The sequence below is a fragment of the Schistocerca nitens genome, chromosome 7, assembly GCF_023898315.1.
Source record: "Schistocerca nitens isolate TAMUIC-IGC-003100 chromosome 7, iqSchNite1.1, whole genome shotgun sequence".
Taxonomy (NCBI): domain Eukaryota; kingdom Metazoa; phylum Arthropoda; class Insecta; order Orthoptera; family Acrididae; genus Schistocerca; species Schistocerca nitens.
This window is the reverse complement of record NC_064620.1, coordinates 120282978-120307268: the sequence shown is the minus strand read 5'-3', so window position 1 is coordinate 120307268 and position 24291 is coordinate 120282978. Positions and strand designations below refer to the sequence as shown.

Below are 24291 nucleotides of genomic sequence, written 5' to 3'. Positions count from 1 at the left end.
CCACATGAATAGCCAGTGCCAAACTCGCCAAGAGACAGCTGAATCACCCATTTACTGAGCATGCCACCTAACATGATATCCTTGAATTCAATGACTGCTTCACTGACTGGATTCTTTCCACCCACATCACCACCCTGATCTCAATCTTCCCTGCTCCCACTCCAGCCCTACACAACCTTCTACCCCACTGGCGCACTGGTAGAATCTTTTTGCCTTCTCTTCTTTACTCCACTTCCCCCCACAGCCCCACCATAGCCTGCAGATGCTGCAACTAGCAGCTCATCATCCTGTCTCTACTATGTCCCAGCATGCTCCCACTCTCTCTCTCTTGCCTACTCAGTTTCCTTTTACCATTTTCTAGATTTGCCAATGACTCTAAAATATTGTTGTTCACATTTCACTAGTGGGATTTCAAAATGTTTACACAAACAATTTTTGTCAGTTCTACATGAATACATAAAATGCACATAATTTTTTTTTTCATTGTAAGTGTCAATCACTAATAGTGATATCTAAACTGAAATCATGATTTAATGTATAGTTTACTGCAATAGGCGTGCAACTGGTGCCACTTGCAGAATTGTAAGATTCAGTTTTTGGATCCTGCTATCTCTCGATTGTACAATCACAGCTCTTTTATTTTGGACTATGCCATGCATTACTGAGAAGTTCACAATCCATCTTGCTTATTCACTACCTGTATAAATTTCAGTTACTGCTCTTAAAATATCTTGGCAGGCTGTTGTACCACTTGTGTCTATTCATAAATTTTTGTTTGTCTGAAGTAATGGTATTGTGACCAGGTATTTTATTACACATACTTGATTAATCTCAATGGTATACAGAAAATGAAAAGTAACTGTGAAAGTAAAAAACCTTTTTTTTTCTCCCCTGTATCATGTCCTGACACGAGGTCCTTCCTACACAAGATTGTACCTACTTAACCCAGAGTCCTTTTTGTAGCTCTTTGTCTTAGGTACATATTACAAAATATTTATTCTGGACAGCACCTTCGTGACCGTAGATATGTTGCAAGTGTTACTGCTCCCTTTTACAACAACAGTGTTCTGTTACTGCGTGTACTAAACCAAAGAAATACTATTAGAACATGCTACCATTTTGTCAAAAGGAGGGAATTATGTTTGATCCAAGAGTTATAATACTTATCCCTGAATTAATTAAAAATTTGGTGATTAAAGCAAACTGAATTCAATATTATACATCTGTGAAAGATAATTTTAATCCAGAAAGTTATGCAAATGCAGTGAAAGGTTTCATGTACTTTTTTATTTATTCTATTTAGCCTTCAGCAGTACAACACTATCTAGCCAAGGTTTCCCGTATTTGGAATGTGTTTATTGTTTATGGATTCATCACCTCAACAAACTCATTGCATTAGCATGTAGACAACTACATAATTTCATTGTAAGATGTGCATATTAACACTTTGTATGGGTATCTAGTCCCCATTTGTAATTTTAGTTTTCCTAAATTGACTTAACAGTAATTCTTACAAACATATCTTGTATATGAAGAATAGAAATCTCTACAAAATGGACTCTTCCTCATATGATTTGTTTACTTCCAGTTGGCAAGGAAGCTGCTTACAAAATGCTTTTTTTTAATGTGCACTCCTCTCATACTTACTTGCATGGGTAGCCACATTTTATGTTTAGTGCATCATTAGGAAGCTTGTCACCATCAGTAGGTATTCTACAGTTGTCCAGTGAAAAGCTAAACACACTATGTAACATTACTGACCTGGTTATATTGCTGGTATTCTTTTGTATGCTAAACTTTTGAAGTCTCATTCTCTGAAACTGGTTGAAGACGTAGTCTATTTCAGTGATGGACATGACATCATTAATTTAAACTTGAGATTACTTCACATTTCTTAGTGCCAAAACACACAATGATGAAGATTAACTTCTGCTATAGCTATTTTTATAATTCAAATAGACTAAGTCAGCTACTACACTTGATGAACTCTTAAACAGCGACAGGCTCTGTCCATGGAGAAGTCGTCCTCCAAGTCTACAAAAAAAGTAAATATTGGAAAATAGCTTTTGAAAGAACTGTCACTGAAGCTCTACTAACACTGTAACACAGAGAAGTTATGTGGACGACTACAGACAGATTTTCCAAACAAGTTCATTAAATAATCACAATGAGTGACTGTAACAGTAAGATCTGCTCATATTAGTGACTTTGAAATTGAAATGTGGAATGCATGAGTGCACTCTATCACTTTTTACATTGAGATATTAAGATGAAAATAGCTAATCATGACTGTGCCATGGAGAAGTTACTGTAACGATTACTAGGACCTAAATTCCTATTGCTATATAAAGAGAACAATTTCGAAATTATGGGGAAGCAACTAATAATTTGGTTTATCTACGTGATAGACGATTGGAAAATAAAAAGTTGGGCGGATTATTTTATTCATACCATGCACACTGCTGTGGGAATTTACCGAGCCTCTTGTAAATTTAACATTTCTTCATTCCTTAATTGTTAAATTACTTTGATAACCAAAGCTATTTTCTAGTTCAGAAAAATTACAGCAAGAAAATTATAACTACAACTATGATTTTATAAACATACTTAAAGGTTCGAATAATAATAATATTTTCTGGGTGTGGAAACTTTAATTATGAGTAACATTTCAGTTAATGAATTTTCACAAATAATACTGATAGAGTGAAATGAGGGCTTGTAAATAATTTATGTCATTCTGGAAATAAACAATTGTTAGCTCACAATACGTTCCTGAGCATATGGCTTCTGAATAAAGCAAATTACAGATTTCTCTTACAAGAACATATACAGTGTTGACATTAGCAGAACTCAGTTAAACTGATAAATAATGAATATTACTGAATTTTGGTGCTTTATGTAAATGTGGTACATCTACTACCAGCAAAATATAAAAAAGAAATAAGAAAGTTATCTAAGGAGTAGATTTATTGCGAATGGAGTTACTCCAACTTGCCAAGTTTCAAGTTCCTCATCTGCACAATAGAAGTACTGTATGTATTCTGCTGTCCCCGTCTAAAAAAAGTGAGTCTACAGTTCTCATAGCCAAAATGGTGCATGTCAATCAGTGTTTATGCGATTGCTTTAGCACTGCAGATAATCTAGCCGGATTATGAAAACCTACCATATATGGGATATCTTTAACCCAGCACCAGCTGCATGTTTCTGAGGGTAACACGGTATTTAAAAAATAAAATGCTGTAAAATAATAATAGAGCACTTGTGTGCATAGTACACATATCTACAAAAGCAAACTTAAGAGAGAGTGGCATACAAAGGCAGTCAAATTAATACAAAAAAGGTGAAAAAAAGTAATTAAACTATTCATTAATACAAAAGTACTTGCCATAGTTGATAACACCTTTATTCCACCGTAATTGCATTTCAACAGTCAACATCTTTGTGGAAAAATGTTTGCAGTTGCCAGGCACGCACCTCTTTATCTGAAGCAAAGGGACAGCGATGAATGTCTTTCTTCAGGGCTCTAAAAACATAGAAATCACATGGGGAGAGATTGGGACTTTATGGAGAAAATGTGTTTCTCAGCGAAACTTCTACATGTACCCTATACAGCCTTGGTAGGTGTTATATTGGCAGGTTGCTTGAACTATGCTGCAGAGTTTTGTCTGGGAAGCCTTCACACAACGTCCATACAGTCCCAATCTCTCCTCATGCGATCCCACATTTTTGGAGCCCTAAAGAAACATTCTTAGCCATTCGTTTGGTTCACACCAAGAGGTGCACATATGGGTACAATCATGGTTTCGTAGACTACCGAAAACATTTTTCCATGAAGCAATTGACCATCTTGTCTCACAGGGGCATAAATGTATTCACAGTTATGGTGATTACTTTTGAAATACTAAACAGTTTACTTACTTTTTTCCATCACTCTTGTTTTCATGCATCTTTCATCTTGTGTACTCTTTCTGAACTTTTGCATCAGTGTAACCAAATATATTATAAGGAAAAAAAGATGAATGTGACAAGGTTCAGATCCCATGCAGAATCAATCTCAAAATATTTCGATTTCATTCATCACTTTCAAATTATTTTTTAATTCTGCTATGTTGACTCAATGATAAATCTATAAGGGCAGATCCATGATTAGGTTGGGATTTCTTAATTAACATATACTAAGATAGATTTTTCCATGTGAGCAGTGCAAACCTTCCCCTCTGCTTCCACCTCCCTCCACCACACAAAAATTCATAAGACCAATTTAATTTATCAGTTTCTTTGGGTGGTGGTGGCAGTGTGCATAAACACAACTCAAACACACATACCTGACCACAGTCTGTGGCTGCCAAGCCCAGAATGTGAGCAGCAGTGCAAGATGCTCAAAGTCTTGCCTTGGCAGCCAGAGACTGCGGCCATGTCTGCACTTGTTGCGTTTGTGTGTTGTATGCTGTCTAAATCTAATAACGACCTGTTTAGCCGAAAGCTGTGTTTGACAGTCTTTTTGTTGTGCCTATCTGCGAATCAGTGACTCCACTATATGGTGAGTAGCAACTATCCTTTTCATAATGCTGTCAAACTTAAATCTTCCTTTTTTTATTGCTGTGAGATGACAAAGCAATCCAGATACAGTTACTGGAATCACTATATTAAACCAAACATCTGCTTTTGTTGTTATAACCAGTGCTCGATTGTGATGGTATGCCATACCGATACCTCTGCTAAGTCACAGTACTGGTACCTCTTCTTTTTTACAAATCAAGCATTGGTCATAGCTGTTAATACTTTTACTTATTCTGTTTCTTCAAGATCATGACACATCCAAAAGGTCAAACCAATCTGAACATATCTAGAAGAAACTGTTATAAATAAATGTTCATTTTCATAGCCCATTATGTACTCTCACAGACTGATCAACCTGAAGTTACAAGCAGAGGAGAGGTGATGCGTGGAAAGAATCAAAGAAAAAGAACTGAACACATGCAAAATAAGAAGCTGTGTATCACTGGCTGAATGTGTTACAAATGGCTCATTATACCTTAATCTAAACATATACAAGCTGATGTCGTCGTCCCCCCCCCCCCCACACACACACACAATATATATAAATATATGCAACGATTGTGTAATTACTTTCTCTGGGCGGGGATGGGAGCAGGGATTGTGAACACACATATAAAATGTGACAACATATGTAACAAACATAACTCCTTTTGCAATAAACAAATTTATTTTACTGCAGTTTTTAACATGTCATACTAAAAAATCACATTCATTGCAACAGTAACTCCAACACAAGAGATACAAGTGTCATCCACTTCAATAAACATTTTATGACAGTGGGTTTTCACAGTGGAATGTAAACCATATCATTTTCTTAAAGTGTATCTATGATACTGCTATTGACAGTGCCATAACATTAATATATTACCAGACACACTAATTTGGCACAGATGGTAAAATAAAAATAATGAGCCTGGGTACTGGCTGTGACTTATCCCTAGTAACCATCTCAGAAAATATAGGGTGGTGTCAGAGAATGTTTGGTTGTGTAATCCTGTAGTCATTCTGTTGTGGTACTGGATTTGCAATGTGCTTCTGAAAATAAATCAAAGACTGAATGACTTATCGAATATTTTTTGATAGAACCTGGCAGTAATGGAAAGAACAGACGTAAGTAGAATAACATCACTACATGTCAAATTAGAAGAGAATTAAGTATGTACTGATCAGTAATATGAATTTTGTATGTACACTACATGACTCTGTCGCCAATGAGGTGCAAATCAATCTCGAATGAAGTACCTAAGAGTACTCTCCTGCATTTGAGCACATATTAAGTTGTCAAATGCTGGAACATATAATAAGCTAATCTGATCATGTATTGCATCGACATTGCAACTGGGCAGCTGAAGATAGTGATGCTACGGATTTACCGACAGTCATTATGTAGGTACATGTCCAAGGCATTAAGCATTCTAAGAGCACATTCATATTATATACATTTACTGATGTGGCTTGACATACATAAGCCATTACAATTTCAAAAAGAATATAAATTTCTTCTACTCATTCATTACAATCTGTACATGACACCAAGAAGGTGCACCTACAGGGCTAAAGAGCAAGTGAAGGTGAACATTAACAAAAGACAACCAAACATTGCTTAAGCTGTACACTATATTAACAAGAAACTATCACAATACTGCTTAATACTAGTTCTGTTTATGCCAGTTACATGTGTTCTACTGAATTAGAAAGAAAGCTGCTGCTACTTCAGTTATATTAGGTAGCTGCAAGCTGTCTTACAAGAAACTTAATATTTACTTCAATAATCAAGTATTTTTTCAAAGAAAACAGTAACCTAAATATGTAATTACATAGGACAGTTTACAACACACTATCTGCCATCCATCTAAAGAACGAATCAAATCCTTGCACTAAGATAATCAGTGGCTGGAGTCACTAATGAGATGTGTTTTAAATTTTCCTTTGAATTTGCTGAGATACTAATTACTTCTTGTATGTTAGATTTGAGCTTCTCAAATATCTTCATACCATAGTACATCTTAGTTAAGGATGCAAAGTTTACACAAAAGTTATATTTCTGTCTTGTTTCGATAGTGCAAATCAAATTTCAGCTTTAACTGATTTTTCACTACCACATTACGCCTAGACTAAAATAATTCTGTGATTGTAGCAGTGGCTAAGAGTCAGCCAACTGCAGTTCTTGACACCTATGTGCCCACTATAATGACTGATTTTTTCTAGGCACCACACAGCTTTCTCAGCCGCAGTACAATGTACAGGAAGGCAAAAGCCAACTGTTGCCCTATCCACCATCCCCACTGATGTACTTCCCACTGCTACTGACAATGACAACAATAAAAGTAATCTGAACATATGTTTTGATCTATTTGCATTGCATGTGCAGCTCTTACTCATTCTAAGTATGTGGAATGATGTAGGCCTATGTAACAAACAACCCTGCGCCATCATTGCTATCTGTCAACCAAGAGGTTATTTTAATCAAAATTTAGAAAAATATAATAATTGTTTATCACTAAGTCTGCCAAAGGTTCACAATAGCCACAAAAAATTTCTATTATTTTTTCCACTAATATAATCTGCGAGGTGGGAAAAAAAAAACTTTCCAGAAATTACTGTCAGCCACGTTTTGTATTATTTTTCAATCTTTATTTACCAAGATCTGTTTTGAATCAGTATCATCAGATGGTACATATTTATTGCATGTTTGCAGCATTGTTGGAGTTGTGCAGCTGTGGCCAGGCATGAACTGTACATACTTCTCACCACATTCGGTGTGTATACGTTTCGTTCTCTCGCCATAACTACATGAGCCACAAGAATGCTGCAAATATGCAATAAATATGTACTATCTGATGATAAACCACTTGTCAATTTAAAACAGTCATGGTAAATAGAAACTGAAGAATAAAACCAAAGGCAACTGGCTGCTGTAAAACTTTACAAAAATTTAAATATGAACTGAAATTGCTTCTTCTGGTAACTTCTGCTCTAAAGATGGATATTTAACAAAAACATTGTGGTATAAAAGACTACAATGATTGCTTGTGCTATTTAGAAGTAGATGTCAACATTCCATAACAGTAACACAAGTAGTGACAGAGACCAATATGTTCATTATTATTACTTTTCTGCCAATAAGCTGGCTGGAAATCTGTCAATAGCCAGTGTGTAACCATAAACACAAAAAAAGACACAGAGTGTAAAATCAGTGTAATCTACACCATTTTGATAGAAACAGAACAATGGTCCTTTGAACACAGCATTATTTTTAACTAATCAAAACACACAGAAAATATATCCATAGAACAAATTCAGTTTATATAAAGTGATCGACTTCTCAATTATAAAAGGTAGGTTGACGTAAAGTCATGACTCCACTTGCCTGTTTTGACCAGTAATGCCATCAACATAGTGTGCACTATTTCAAACACATACAATATGGTGACCACTACATCACTTATTACACCTGCGAACAAACATAAACAGCATGTGAAGCACTTAACTCCAGCAACAGAATGAAACTAACAGGGCAACCAAATGAAGAGGACAAACTAAATAAATGACAGTGAGAATAATGGGGTCGACAGAAGCGTCTGATCCCACGCGTCGGCTTTGACCCGTGACGTAAGGGTGTTGTCGTGTGTAACGTCATGACAGCGCGGAGTTTGGTTTGAGTGTGGCTGTCTCCAGTTCCGTTTTATCTTATTTTATTTACTTTTCTGATCTGTTCGTTCTATCTCGTGAGATTTTTTTTTAAATTTAAAAACACTTATTACTTATTTTAATTATCTGTTTCCTCCAATTTCTGTTTTAGTTTATTATATTTATCTTTCTGATCTGTTCGTTCTATCCCGTGAGATTTTTTTTTTTTTCAAAAGACAAAAAACACTAATCAACTACTGAAGCATCTTTATCTTCTATGGGTTGCAGGGGTTACGACCCCTCGGGAGGTGGGTGGGTGTTCATGCATGGCTGTCTTCACTTACACGTTGTAGCTACGCAAGGCATCTAAATTTGTTTATATTTAGTTTGCCCCCCACCCAAAACACCCCATTTCCCGCGCTTGTCCCGTTAGTGTCATTAGGCTTCTTGTGGAAAGTGTGTGTGTTTGTTTTTGTTTCCGCCATATTTGTGACGTCATGGGTCAAAGCAGATGGGCGGGATCGGACGCTTCCGTATTTCCGAATAATGACATCACTGCAAAACAAATAGGCCTATTCACCCAAAAATCAAGCACACGGAATCCTCAAAATTTAACAAAAAAATTACAATAATGAAAACTATTGGTACTGTAAATTTCATGCGACCTACACAGCTCAAATGAAGACCTCAATACCAGTAACCCATACAGAACTCAGAAACTCAACACAATTTTCACTTGACCTATATAGCCCCAACAAAGCCCTCGATACCAAGAACCAACCACTCTAAAACATGGTGTTGCAAATTTCACTTCACCCACACAGCCAAGGCATAGCCCTAGATACCACAATTTCACTTACTCTATCCAACCAAAGTTCTCAATACAACAAACCAAACCATGCTCACTAACCAAAGATGGTACATCAGTACCTATTATACCTACCAATAACAATCCAACAATTACTGAACACTAACAAGGAAATCCCGATAATTCATGAAAACTTTCACCACCACCAATTTCAATACACACACAAACAACTTAGCCCACTGCAACAAGCAATGAGCTACTCATAAGTATCTGTATCTTCTTCACAACAGAAGAAAAGAGAAAAATATTAAATCTCCGATGACAAGAAACACAGGGCAATAATATTTCCAAACAAAAATGAATCCATCAGCCAAAATATGCAAATTCAAAGTTGTTTTTGTTGTTGTTGTGGTCTTCAGTCCTGAGACTGGTTTGATGCAGCTTTCCATGCTACTCTATCCTGTGCAAGCTTCTTCATCTCCCAGTACCTACTGCAGCCTACAGCCTTCTGAATATGCTTAGTGTATTCATCTCTTGGTCTCCCTCTATGATTTTTACCCTCCACGCTGCCCTCCAATTCTAAATTTGTGATCCCTTGATGCCTCAAAACATGTCCTACCAACCGGCCCCTTCTTCTTGTCAAGTTGTGCCACAAACTCCTCTTCTCCCCAATTCTATTCAATACCTCCTCATTAGTTATGTGATCTACCCATCTAATCTTCAGCATTCTTCTGTAGCACCACATATCAAAAGCTTCTATTCTCTTCCTGTCTAAACTATTTGTCGTCCATGTTTCACTTCCATACATGGCTACACTCCGTACAAATACTTTCAAAAATGACTTCCTGACATTTAAATCTATACTCGATGTTAACAAATTTCTCTTCTTCAGAAATGCTTTCCTTGCCATTGCCAGTCAACATTTTTTTATATCCTCTCTACTTCGACCATCATCAGTTATTTTGCTCCCCAAATAGTGAAACTCCTTTACTACTTTAGGTGTCTCATTTCCTAATCTAATTCCCTCAGCATCACCCAACTTAATTAGAATACATCCCATTATCCTAGGTTTGCTTTTGTTGATGTTCAAAGTAACTCACCAGAAATCCAGCGAAAATTCTTTCAATAGCAACCTGAAACATTCATCTCAAACTACTCACATATATATATATATATATATATATATATATATATATATATATATATATCTCCAGCACAACAGAGCTATCAAATCATACAAAACACAATCTACAAACACAAAGACTCAAAAATAATCAAGGCTCACCATGACCTTACGGGTCAAAGAAGATGGGTGTAGCATCAGCGCCTGACCTTGTGCGAATAACCACATGTTAGTCTCAGGTAGTAAATGGTGATGAGGCAATGACTGCCAATTGGCAAGAAAACAGGACTAAATTATCAAGAATGAAACTTAATTACTGTTGGAAGATTTGCTCAGAGTTTGCATCTTTTTGGTACAACCCAAAATGGCCAGTACTGCCTGCTTTTGCACTTAGGAGATCTTTCTCACTGTACTGGCCCACAAACAGCATACTTTTATTCAATCTTTTCTACAGCATATTCTTTCTAAGCAGCGCAGCTAAGATCTAAGAACCGTTCATTCGAAGATTTAAATTCTAATACTTACATCATAAACCATTTACTCCCTAATGGTACTTATGATTAATAATGAAGAGTGAATTTTCTAGACACTGATTTGATTTACGAATTTTCTGAATGTCTGGCGAGAATCCTTACCTCCTATTTCAGCATCTTGTTTTGCAAATGCGAATTTCCCACTGTATCTCCAGTTTTGCTGCATTTCTCTTCCTTTTTTTTAGCGAGGTTTTCGCTATAAACTTCAGTGACACAAAATAAAGTTCAACAACTCCATTACTTAACATCTCAACGTGTTTAAACGATAGTTACATTTGAAGAAGCCTGGAACAGCCACAACAGCACTAAGTTGCATACAACACAGCTATGAAACTAAATCTGCCGCTTATAACGTTCATGAGTACAACACTACACGTGCAGTTTGACTACATACGTCACAGTATTAACTAAATCCTATACATTTATATTCTATGGGAAAATACGATATTCTCACCACAATCATCTTCGATCAGCTTGTTTGCCTCCCAGAATACGAATGCATATTACGTTCCTGATTTTTCTCCAACAATTTTGCGTTCCTGCGTACCGGTTTTCATCTCTTACAAATCACAATAGCCTATTACTGAAGTACTACAACAGCTCCATGCAAGTGCAACATCTACCACCTCCTCGACGAAAACAATAACAAACACAGGTCACAGACCTCTCTGCCCGCCAAAAATACAGGCGTCTAAAGCTAGCGAAATGAGGGATGCTCAACTACCGGAACTACCGATAGATGGCTGTAGCACGTGCCGGCCAAAGTTCATATCGTTGAGTGTCCGCCAGAGATCACTGGTGTCCGCCATATCTGAATTTGGCAAGAAACGAAGTGTCAAAACACGGATGAAAATGTTTTTCGTTCTGCGCCCTCATAAGTCTTTTATATTGGATGTTCTAGATATCTACACATCAACATAATGAAGTGTCTCTAATCTAGCGAGAAAAAACAGTGACAGTCCTGCTATGAAATTCCTAAATTCGAGTGTGTTTTGGAAGTTTGACAAGCTGACCTATAAATCATTTACTATTAATTTTATGAGTGCTTTACTTATTTGCCCGTTTTAAAACACTATTTAAGATTCAATGGAGGTCAACAAATTACCTTACTTGCCAAAGCTATTAACTACAGGTATAATTCGAAAAATCTAGTGTGCAAAACAGTGAAGACGTCTCTTCAAATAAAAAGTTGACATCGTTTGCGTTTGCTTAGGGGTATCTTTACTGTCAACAGAAATTACAACTGAACTGTCAAAGTATTACTTACGTATAAACGGAAAAATTTATTATTTTTCTTTATCTGAAGTGATGCATTACCGATCTACATATATGCTGACACTGTAATTGCAACATGCACTTACGAATTTGGCTCTCTCTTTGATCAGAAATTTAAATGCCATGATTTTATTAACTGCTGTACGTGCTTGGTGTATTTTAACAGAGTGATAAGGTAGAAGCACCAGTTTTTGACAGTGCTTCAGTCTTTGATACGAGACAAGAAATACGTTTAAATGAGACAAACACAAAGGCCAACGTTAAGGCTTCACTTAAATGCATGAATTGTATCATTTGGAAGTTAAGCCTAGTACTAATATTATATTGGACCGATCCATGATGATGTAGGAAGTGAAGGAACTTGCTGAAAATAACATCGATCACAGCTGTTAATTTTATGGTTGGGGTGTCTTAAAACCAATTTTCCAGTCTGACACCCAAACAATGACTGGTACCATGGTTTTATTTTAAAATGGAATTCAAAACATGTGAGTGAGCAAAATTAATTACACTATGAATTATAACCATGGAATTTTATTTCTGTGAATCTTGGTTCCAATCTTTGAGATGGTATCTGTCACTGGAATGACTGGTTGTCAGTATAGGGCCCAAGCCAACACCAAACTTGAAAGCGAAAGCTACAGAAGCTGGCCAAACAGGCACCCCAATGGCTGCTACAATCTGTGTGAGACAAGGGTGTCATTATATTGCAAATTTAGTGTAAAAAGTTCCATATTGACAAACTGCCTATTGGCTTCTGTCTCGGGTTCTTCGGCCGACGTTCATCTAATGATTTTTCTGACGTTTCGCCAGCACGAGTGGCTGGCATTGTCAAAGCTTCACCCTCCATTGCCGGTGGTGAACTGGAGCCGAGCTCGCGGGCGCAAGCTATATGTACCTGGCGCGCCAACGTCCGAGGGCTTCTCCGCGGTCATTTCCGGTGCGGTTCTCCTCTTGCTACCTGCGACGGTCGTTCGCTGCAGTACGGGAAGCCAGGATCCGTTGACCTTAAGGCTTTCCTCTTTCTTGTTCAAACTGTTCGCGTGTTTTTGTATTTCTACAGCTTCTCTGAACAAGCGCGTGTGATAGTGCTTCTCTACAGCCAGAACTTCCGTGTCGGCGAATTTTATTACATGGTCGGTCTCATTCAGTGCGTGCTCTGCCACGGCCGATTTCTCCACCTGCCCCAACCTGCAATGTCGCTTATGCTCTTTGATCCTGGTGTTAATGGATCGTCCAGTCATTCCGACATAAACTTTTCCGCATGTGCATGGTATGCGGTATATTCCCGACATTGCAAGTGGGTCTCTTTTTTTCCTTCGCCGATCTAAGACACTCTTTGATCTTCCTTGTCGGTTTGAAAATCGTCTTTACGCCATGTTTGCGCAATATACGGCCGATTCTGTCCGTCACTCTGGGAATGTATGGCAGAAAGGCCGTACCCGACAATTCTTTTTCCGGTTCCTTACTTCGCCGAGGGTTGGGCTCTGTTACACTTCTAATATAATTTGTGGAGTAACCATTGCTCCTCAGGACAGTTTCCAGGTGTTGCATTTCTCGTTTGAGGTGTTGCGGCTCACATATTCGTCCTGCTCTCGTTACGAGCGTACTAATCATGCCTCTTTTCTGGCTCGGGTGGTGGTTTGACAGTTTGTGCAGGTATCGGTCCGTGTGAGTCGGTTTTCGATACACACTGTGTCCCAGATCTTCGCCGTCCCTTGTGACCAGAACATCTAGAAATGGCAGTTTCTTGTCCTTTTCTACTTCCATGGTAAATGTTATGTTGGCATGGAGGCTGTTCAAGTGTCTTAGGAAGTCACTGAGCTGTTCTTCACCATGGCTCCACACCACGAAAGTATCATCGACGTACCTGTACCACGCCTTAGGTTTGTACGTCGCCGAGTCCAGCGCCTGTGCTTCGAATTGTTCCATGAAGAAGTTGGCCACCACTGGACTGAGAGGACTACCCATGGCGACGCCTTCCAGCTGTTCGTAGAAATCGCCATTCCACGTGAAATAGCTCGTGGTGAGACATGCATGGAAGAGCTTTCTGATGTCTAGCGGAAAAATGGAACCGATGTGCTCCAGAGCGTCACTGAGTGGCACTTTCGTAAATAACGAAACAACATCAAAGCTGACCAGGATGTCGTTTGGTGCAAGTTTACATACAACACGGAGAGACTTGGCAAGAACGGATCAGGAACTTCTGGACCTTTTCTATCAACTAAGTAGCAGAATGCATCGAGACGACTGGGACAAGATTGACAGCATCACTCACAGGAGCATGCAGAACGAACTCGAGCGTTGCACCGATCGACAGAAGAAAAAGTTTGAAAGATGCCGGAAGCACACCGACAAGGCGACTCCCGACATGTCACACACAGTGGTCAACCTCACTGAACGACAATTGACCGAAGAGGAAGTGTCTGTTCTTCAAAAAGGAGGGAATTTCGCTATCATCCCGAGAACTATACCTATGGAGGACATCATTGCCAACACCGAAGCAGCCATTCGTACCCTTCCTTGTGAAAGGGCAGAGGAAATACGCACGGAAACAGCCAGGATACTGCGCCGAGCAAAACCACCAGCTTGCAACCTGAAGAAAGAAGAGGTACAAGCCATTAAGAATCTCAACGCCGACAAGAGTATATTGGTACTGCCTGCCGATAAGGGGAATGCGACCGTCGTAATGAAGACCGAAGATTATGAGCAAAAGATCCGAGACCTATTAGATCCGACGACGTACCGAAAACTAAGCGCAGATCCGACGCAACGTATCACACGGAATACGAATCGATTAATCAAGGCGTCTTCTGTGCCGGCGGACATACAGAGGAACCTGCGCAACACAGAAGCCCTACCACCTCGGCTGTATGGATTACCCAAGATCCATAAGAACAACGTTCCACTGAGACCGATCGTTAGCGCTCCTGGATCACCGACATATAAACTGGCAAAACACTTGGCCTCTCTGCTCCAGCCACACGTGGGGAAGACCGACACATACATTAAGGACTCAGGACATTTCATTGAGAAGCTGAAGAAACTGAAACTTGCACCAAACGACATCCTGGTCAGCTTTGATGTTGTTTCGTTATTTACGAAAGTGCCACTCAGTGACGCTCTGGAGCACATCGGTTCCATTTTTCCGCTAGACATCAGAAAGCTCTTCCATGCATGTCTCACCACGAGCTATTTCACGTGGAATGGCGATTTCTACGAACAGCTGGAAGGCGTCGCCATGGGTAGTCCTCTCATTCCAGTGGTGGCCAACTTCTTCATGGAACAATTCGAAGCACAGGCGCTGGACTCGGCGACGTACAAACCTAAGGTGTGGTACAGGTACGTCGATGATACTTTCGTGGTGTGGAGCCATGGTGAAGAACAGCTCAGTGACTTCCTAAGACACTTGAACAGCCTCCATGCCAACATAACATTTACCATGGAAGTAGAAAAGGACAAGAAACTGCCATTTCTAGATGTTCTGGTCACAAGGGACGGCGAAGATCTGGGACACAGTGTGTATCGAAAACCGACTCACACGGACCGATACCTGCACAAACTGTCAAACCACCACCCGAGCCAGAAAAGAGGCATGATTAGTACGCTCGTAACGAGAGCAGGACGAATATGTGAGCCGCAACACCTCAAACGAGAAATGCAACACCTGGAAACTGTCCTGAGGAGCAATGGTTACTCCACAAATTATATTAGAAGTGTAACAGAGCCCAACCCTCGGCGAAGTAAGGAACCGGAAAAAGAATTGTCGGGTACGGCCTTTCTGCCATACATTCCCAGAGTGACGGACAGAATCGGCCGTATATTGCGCAAACATGGCGTAAAGACGATTTTCAAACCGACAAGGAAGATCAAAGAGTGTCTTAGATCGGCGAAGGAGAAAAGAGACCCACTTGCAATGTCGGGAATATACCGCATACCATGCACATGCGGAAAAGTTTATGTCGGAATGACTGGACGATCCATTAACACCAGGATCAAAGAGCATAAGCGACATTGCAGGTTGGGGCAGGTGGAGAAATCGGCCGTGGCAGAGCACGCACTGAATGAGACCGACCATGTAATAAAATTCGCCGACACGGAAGTTCTGGCTGTAGAGAAGCACTATCACACGCGCTTGTTCAGAGAAGCTGTAGAAATACAAAAACACGCGAACAGTTTGAACAAGAAAGAGGAAAGCCTTAAGGTCAACGGATCCTGGCTTCCCGTACTGCAGCGAACGACCGTCGCAGGTAGCAAGAGGAGAACCGCACCGGAAATGACCGCGGAGAAGCCCTCGGACGTTGGCGCGCCAGGTACATATAGCTTGCGCCCGCGAGCTCGGCTCCAGTTCACCACCGGCAATGGAGGGTGAAGCTTTGACAATGCCAGCCACTCGTGCTGGCGAAACGTCAGAAAAATCATTAGATGAACGTCGGCCGAAGAACCCGAGACAGAAGCCAATAGGCAGTTTGTCAACAAGTGGCCACGAAAGCCTCAACAATTTTGTAAGTTCCATATTGTCTGAATTTGTTCTATACTGACAGGACATTCTAGTCCAGCCGAGTTTCTTATCTGCAAAAGTACACTAGCCAATACCAGTGGCACAAAGGTAGTGCCAAATTACAAACTATCCGGTAACAACAGAAGTATTGCTGGACTATGTACAGTAAATAATATGTAATAACCTGAGAAATTCAGAATTGGTTTGAAGAAATAGAACAGTATCTGGAAAGAGAGTAACATTCTCTACATTCTCATTCTCTCTCTCTCTCTCCCCCTCCCTCCTCCATGTTTAGAGTATTCCTGTAATAAATAGCTAATAGCATACCAAGAACATAAGGGTGTCACAGTGGAGATTTGTTTTCTGGTACAGACGTCTGATACAACTATTCCACAGCAAAACTTACTTTCAATAGGTGTGGTACCAGTGCACTCCTATAGGATAACAGAATATTATATCCTCCAGGAATCACATTGGGTACACCACTTACAGCATTAACTGTACAGCAACTACAATGTTCTGTGAGCAAGTAATACCAGTCAGTATCTTTAATTTTAACATAACTCTTTACTCCCATAATTACCTGCTTCTATGTGTGCTTGTACTACAGGTTATTGGTAAAGCAAATACTAATTGAATAGGTCTTCACACTTTTAATACTTACCAGAAATTCTGAAAAAAGTAAATTGTTTTATTACTGTATAATTAAGAGGTGCTGACTGGTTTCTTTGAACATTTAATAGAAGCCTTCTTTTTACCTGCTATTGATAGAGAGCCATTCCAAGTTCTCTACAGAACAATCTCTCCCATTTTTCATGAGGTTTGTTATCCTGTACACTAATATTGCTTGTTCTAAATGGTAAATAATGCATTCAGACATTGTTGGTATTAAAGGTAATTCATGAAATAAATTATATTTAAACCAGAAAATTAAAGGTTCCACATGGCACATGAAAAGTACTTTGCTACACACATGTATGTACAGATTCCAAATTGTCTGGTAATTTGAGTTACAAACTTTTTTAAATAGAAATATGAAGAGCACAATACTTTGGGCCTGCAACAGCTCAAACGTAAAATACTTTAGTTCCCTATGGGTAACTTTGTTCTACACGTGACTCGTGCAACTGCTTTCACTCTTAATGGAAAACTAAATGGTTTATGTTAACGTTAACTAGCAAAAAGTGTAACCATTGTTACATAATTTCTGTGAAGTAAGATTCCTTAATGTTAATTCCTTCCTTTGTCGTCATAACTTCAGTTCCATGTGGGACATATGAACTAACAAAATGAAATGCTTTTATTACTATGACCAAACAAAATATTTTTAACATTTAGTACACAGTTCAAATCAGCAAAAAGTGCAACCATATAATTAAGGTAAATGATGAAAATTAGGCATGTAACAAGTACTGAAATTTCCTAGATTGCCAAGTGCAACTGCAATCACTGTATTCTGTACTTTGTAGTGCTAGAAAGATAATTCTATATGATTATTTGCATTATCTCTCCCCCCCCCCCCCTTCCAACACAGGAAAATATAATAGAAAGACCTCCTAGCAAAATAAAGACAAAATTCAGAGAATTAGGTTTCACCTGACTCAGGCTCCCTTATTCTAGAATGGTTCTAAAGTAAAAAGAATGCTTATGATCAATTGGAACATTGTGTTCATTCTAGGAAGTATTAAAACAAGAACTGACAGAGTAACAATTTTATTGCTCTTATGTTGCAGAGTATCCACAAACATTACTGTTTGAAACATAGGGCCACTGCATACTCCATTAGATCAAATTCAAGTTAACATGGTTATTGAGGGAAATATTTTCTCACACTGAAAGCCATCTGTCAAATAAGTCTCAGAACTTTTTTTCCCATTAATTTCACACAAATCACCTGTTTTTAATGCAAGTGCATATTTTGTAACACCAAACATCTTAAAATAAGCTTATATAATAAACAATTACAATTTTGTTACAATATCTACACAGGATGTAAAGAGTTAATTTTACTTCAATGTGATTCATCCTTTGAAGTTCATCATTCCACAACAACAAATCTATGGACAAAGTTTTAAAAAAGCTGTCAAAATATCACACCCATCTGCATGGAATGTTCCATTACATAATCTTTTCCAATTTGCGCACTATACATGATTAAACAATATGAGTTTATTTAACTTCTGCCTTATACTTGATTTGTTGTTTAAAATTTTCTCAGCAGACATTTTTTCCCATATGTTTTTAAGCGTATGCAGGAGTACAGGGATGCAATCTTACAAACAAGTTGAGTCTGATGTAAGTCCTCAATCCCAATTTCATAACGGTAATCATGACCAAGAGCAGGAAATGGGTAATCTACAAAATTATTTTTAACAGAATGCAAAATCTTGGCCTGTATATATTTCCGTCGCATATCCCCAGCAATCACAAACATCTGAAACAGTTTATCTGAGTATTCTACAACAGAGTATACGCAGCCATTTGTTTTAACCAGTTCTCCCCGGTTAACAAAATTTACAAATGCATTTTTACTGGCCATATTGGGAAAAGCATAGAGAGCATCACATTCTAATGCAGATTTAACTACTGGTGGCTTCAGTATGTGAAGACAGTCTTTGCATGTGATCTGCCTTGACAAGCGCAATGACACATATCCTGCAATATAATAGACTATGTTTTGCTTGTAAAATGAGAACTTAATCTTATCATCAAGAAGTGCACACCACTTCTCTATTTCATTTTCTGCACACTTTCATCACTTTCTACTACATGCTTTCTTGCATGAAAATCATAAACAGGTGGCAAACAACACACATTAAAATTTGATCAATTCTCATTCATTACAGTGACACTGTTACCCAAGAGAAACTTTCTCATGGCACATTTGAACTGGTATGCATTTGGATTGTTGTTCCAACTACCTCTGGGCCGAAAGCAGGAAAAAAAAGCCCTATGTGATCTTGTGACAGTTTATATGTCAGCAAATACTTCAGAGGAGATTCGACACGAAGCATACTTGACAGAGCTATGTGCCTGACTGACTGCATATCGAAAATTATCCCAAAAGCAAAAGTACTTCTTGCATGGAGCAGCAACGGAACACCAATAATTTTTAAGCTTTTGATATAATTTTTAGTGTCTGAAAATACCAAGCCAATAAGATTTGTTGTCAAGTGTCAGGGGGCTCTTATAGATTCAAGATTCTTTATTAGCCATTGATCATGCAAGATGAAATAGGCTTCGTCAGTACATAAAATAATATTAATATTCCAGACACTATATATAAGGCATAGATATAATTAGCATATGAGTAACTTACAAATAACCTAAACCTTAAGCAGGTGACTACAATGCTTAATACATATTCTTGTTTCAGATACATACAAAGGTACCAAAAATGAGTTACATTGTAGTAGCAAACACAGTAGTTACGTAACACATCATAACACTGGCAAATAAAGTAGTTACCTAACACAGTTGAAATACAAAGGTATTAGATATGAAATATTTTGTAACAGTATATATAGTAGTTAATTGAGTTAATTATGCAATTACAGGTTTATCTCTGTGCTACTCAGATCATAATATTCTTGCATAGAATAAAATGGATTGTCAGATAACCAATTGTACAAATTTTGTTTAAGAATTTTTGTGGACATGTCCCGAGCAGATTGCGGTAGTTTGTTGAATATTTTTAAGGTATTCACTTTGTGTGAGTTACTACTTTTTGTTAGTCTGTGTCTTGGTATATCATAATCTGCCTTCCTTCTAGTGTTGTAGTTATGAATTTCTTCCCTGACAACACCTTCCATACCATTGTTTTTAATGTGTAACACACAGATATAAATATACAAGTTTACAATGGTCAACAGTCTTAGCCTTATAAAGAGAGGACGACAGTGCTCCGTGGGACCGACTTTACACATTATGCGCAGCATTCTTTTCTGCATCAACAAAATTTTGTTACTGTGAGAGCTGTGCCCCCATATGAGAAGGCCATATGTAATATGTGACTGGAAGAGTCCACAGTACATTGTTCTCAGAAAGTTCATGCTAATCATGTCCCTAAGTTTCCAAAGGAGATAGGAGACTCTTGAAAGCTTTTTGCAAACCTGATTTACGTGTTCTTCCCAGTTAAGTTTGGAATCAATATGCATTCCTAATAGTTTTACAGTTTTGTTTTCTATGGTTTTGGGTAACCCTTTACCTAATGGATTTCTGGAGTTCAGAATATCAAAAATCCTATCAATATAATACAAAAATTCTACTGTTGCTTCACTTCCTTTAAAATTTGGTTCACAAACCCTCCTCAAAAACTCTATACTATCTGCCACACTAGAATTCAAAGTCTGTGTAGATAATGAAACATTCATTTTTCTATTTACATAACTTATATGTTGCTATGATAGTTTGTTGGCAAATGTCATACCTTCTTCTTGTTGTACCTTCTTCAATTGCTCAATGAAATGCCATCTAATAATGCCAGTCGGAGACTCGATAGATACTTCTGCTACAGCATTTATGGCTAACTTAATCATATGACACATGTCAAAGATACAATAAACATTGTATTTTTCCACAGGATGAGGAAAGTGGCTTTTAAAATCACCCTTGGAAAAATTTAAAGTACAGCCAAGTGCTTATATTTACCTTGCAGCCATCACATGTAACACACCAAACCCTAATGCCAGAACTATGCAGCCTCCCAAAGCAGATTTTATCAGTGTGGCCTGATTATTTGCCTGTACACCGTTGATAAAGAAATATGCAATCGGGCATTTAAATTTGCCTTTAATAGAGCCAAGCATGAAAGTCAGAGCCTTAGATGCCTCTATTACTTCTTTTGACTGAGAAACTTCCCCACCAAAGTCTAAAAAAAAAAAACTGTGTATTGCTTAGTTCCTCGGTCCCAAACTACTTGCTTCCTAATTGCCATACTGTCTACAATTAGACATGAATCGCTGAACTGGTCCCTTACAATTTGGTTCAAATCAATGTACTTAAAAAAATCTTTTAAGAAGCCAGGTTCACAGTCTACACTAGCCACCCATTTGGAAATCAATGATTTATGGAGCAGAGGCATTAATTTTTGCAGGTAATCACATGCTGCTGGTGAATAAAAGTACACAGTCATCACAAACATTTTCACGTTTGTTGTGTATCTATTACCCTTTGACGAGAGAGAGTTGTTCACTAAATTGCACACTAATTCCACTTGTGTTCCTTTCTGATGATTGAGGAAATTATGTAACTTCTTAGGAAGATGCCCATTCTCCTTCAATGAACTTATGTCATTCATGGAACATACTTTCTTCTCTCTTCTTCGAAGTTTTTCACAGGCGCACTTCAGTTTACGTTTTAATTCGTGCACAATGTCTGAGAAAAAATTGCAAGTTTCGGTCGCCTTGTCTTCCATTTCTACTTTCGACTGTATACCACAATCAATTGCTGAAGAACCAACTGCACTCTGAAACAAAGAAATAATTTCGTTATATATGATTGAAATATCTCAAGGCTTGATGAAAAAATATTATAAGAAAACTTTGGGCGTGTGAAAACACCCTTATACTAACGTTTTTGACACAATTCGCAGCTTCTGCATTGGATAATTGGGACATGCTTTCCACGGAAGAATTCTCATTGACAACATTCTCCACGCAATCAGTAGGTTCTGCAGCTGGCAAATCGAGCACAGATTCTATGACAGAACGCTAAAAACAAAAATATGGACCTGTATTACAACATTGCTTAGACCTATGTAGCTCATTTGTGTTCGTACGAAATAAATTCACAAAAGTAAAAAGCACACACATAGCAAGGAAATTAATTAGCTACCTCAAATGGAGAAGCATTCGTTGTCACTCAAAATCCTAACAACATGTCATCGTCGCTGTTTATTTGGTGGCATCAAATGAGTCGGAAAGTCAAAAACTGATGGCACTGCTTCGGGTTTGAGACGTTTCTTCCACGTTCTAGGGCTCACTGCGTAATCATCTTGTCGCAAATGGTTTCCGCAAAGAGAACTGCAAGACGTAGGATTAAAACCTTTCCGCTTCACGGAAGTAATACACTTCTTTAGCAGCTCTGGGTGCTTTAGGAGAAACCTGTTCAAAAACATCGCATTAGCAAACGCACTAAGTCTTTTTTTTTTATCGTATTGTATCGGTAGTCCTATTACCTGTGAAATGGTAAGTCACTTTCCTTACTCCATCGCTTCGTACAATTGAAAGCGGAACAAGAAATCACCATTTCGATAATACTTAATTCCTTATACACCGTACAGACCGAGAGAAACTTCTTGCCAAATTCGAATATGGCGGTCAATACAGACGACAGTAATCAGCTGGTAGAGCCATCTATCGGTACGTCCGGTAGTTGAGCATCCCTCATTTCGCTAGCTTTAGACGCCTGTGCCAAAAATTTCGTCTTCAACTTCAAAGATAATACTCGCAACGCCCTCAACTGGATGTGGTAACTTCTGTGAACTACGTTACTTCCCGTGTTCCGCTGTCGCTAGAGCGTTGTCCAATAATGATAACTGTAGGCCAATAATAACTGCCAGAGAAAAATACCAATCTCTGACAGTTATTTCCATAGTCGCTCGAATTCTTTATGGTAACTCTCTTTGTACTACCCGTCCAAGCTAAAGTGACATATAAGGCGGTGGCTCAACGACCGTATTTGTTAGTACCTGTACTGCAGCTCCTATCACCCACCGCTCTGACATTAACTTTATTTAATTGTTTGTGCTAAAAGTAACGAACACGCACGAAATAGTACACAGTTCTTATCAACAAATAGCGCGCAATATCACAGTTTGTCCCATGAACTACAGAACGCCTTCCACATGGTCTATCCCTCTCCTTCGCAGCCTCATCTCCGATGAGTTGACGCAAAAGCGTAGTACGATATTCGGTTAACAGAAGGTGCGAGGCACTGTTGGATGTTATTGAAATAATTGCCTGTATGAGATGAGCGATTGTCACAGTAACCGAATACTTCTCAGTAACCGGTTATTTCTATCAGTCACGTTATTTTTTGCCATCTCCCGCCAACGCTAGAACGCCCTCTTCATGTACTTCGCCAGTTGCAGTTTTCTGCCATGTCCTCTGTATGGCGTTCCATGATCCCGATTCAAGTAGTTTCTTCCAAGTACGTGCAAGAAGCTGGCGCGTAGGACTCTCACGATCAGGATACAGCTCTCCATATCGCTTTATTGCTCTAACAGCATTTCTCCTGCTTTCACCATTACTAGAAGCATATCTAACTTTTCTTCTTTGGTGTACATATCTGCTCCAAGAAACTGTGACGGAAATGCGATGTCTTATTACCCCAGCATCACATTTATACCCTTCTCTCCAGCTACCTCGTGCGTCACCTTGCGGCGTTATCGAGAAGCAGGTTTCTATCTCGTGCGAACAGAAACCAGACTGTCGCCGTGTTTTTTAATTGTGCATGTCTACTTCTTCATCCGCATCGTCACCGCAGTGTTTTTATTTTTTAAATTCACCACCTTACCGCCATTTTACTGTTTTTTTTTACAATGTCTCAGTTTTATCGCCTGTTTTTCTTGTTTGTTTCTATTCCCATTATGTTTTTGAACTTTTCTGTAGGGTGTAGAGCAGCATATTACGCTGCTGCCAGCCCTCCCCTGCCCCCTCCGCACTGGTGGGGAGGATTGAAACCCAATAAAGAAAAAAAAAGAGAAGCATGAAAACAACGCCTTACCTGTTAAGTTCCTCAGTGGTCAACCGGAGAGATCGCATTGGACAACGCCACTTCGAGGGACGAACACGATATGAAAACATATCTGTGTCTCAAAAACTATTCGCCTAAATTTTATGATATACACACATTTGAA

The 24291-nt window shown here is 38.7% G+C and overlaps 2 long non-coding RNA genes across 4 annotated transcripts; both read right to left on the bottom strand.

The window, feature by feature from the left end:
• Positions 1-5255: 5255 nt before the first annotated feature.
• LOC126194984 (uncharacterized) lies at positions 5256-11313 on the bottom strand. Of its 2 annotated transcripts, none has more exons than XR_007538539.1 (3): positions 11109-11313; positions 10757-10939; positions 5256-5595 (listed from the first exon to the last, which is right to left on the bottom strand). It is a non-coding gene; the product is annotated as an uncharacterized LOC126194984 (long non-coding RNA). The 2 variants fall into 2 exon arrangements; XR_007538538.1 differs by lacking the exon at positions 5256-5595 and adding an exon at positions 6428-8014.
• Positions 11314-21770: 10457 nt separating this feature from the next.
• Positions 21771-22749, bottom strand: LOC126195261 (uncharacterized). 2 transcript variants are annotated; one of them, XR_007538567.1, is made up of 4 exons: positions 22609-22743; positions 22266-22534; positions 22004-22141; positions 21771-21897 (listed from the first exon to the last, which is right to left on the bottom strand). It is a non-coding gene; the product is annotated as an uncharacterized LOC126195261 (long non-coding RNA). The 2 variants fall into 2 exon arrangements; XR_007538566.1 differs by having other exon boundaries at positions 22266-22749.
• Between the last annotated feature and the right edge of the window lie 1542 nt (positions 22750-24291).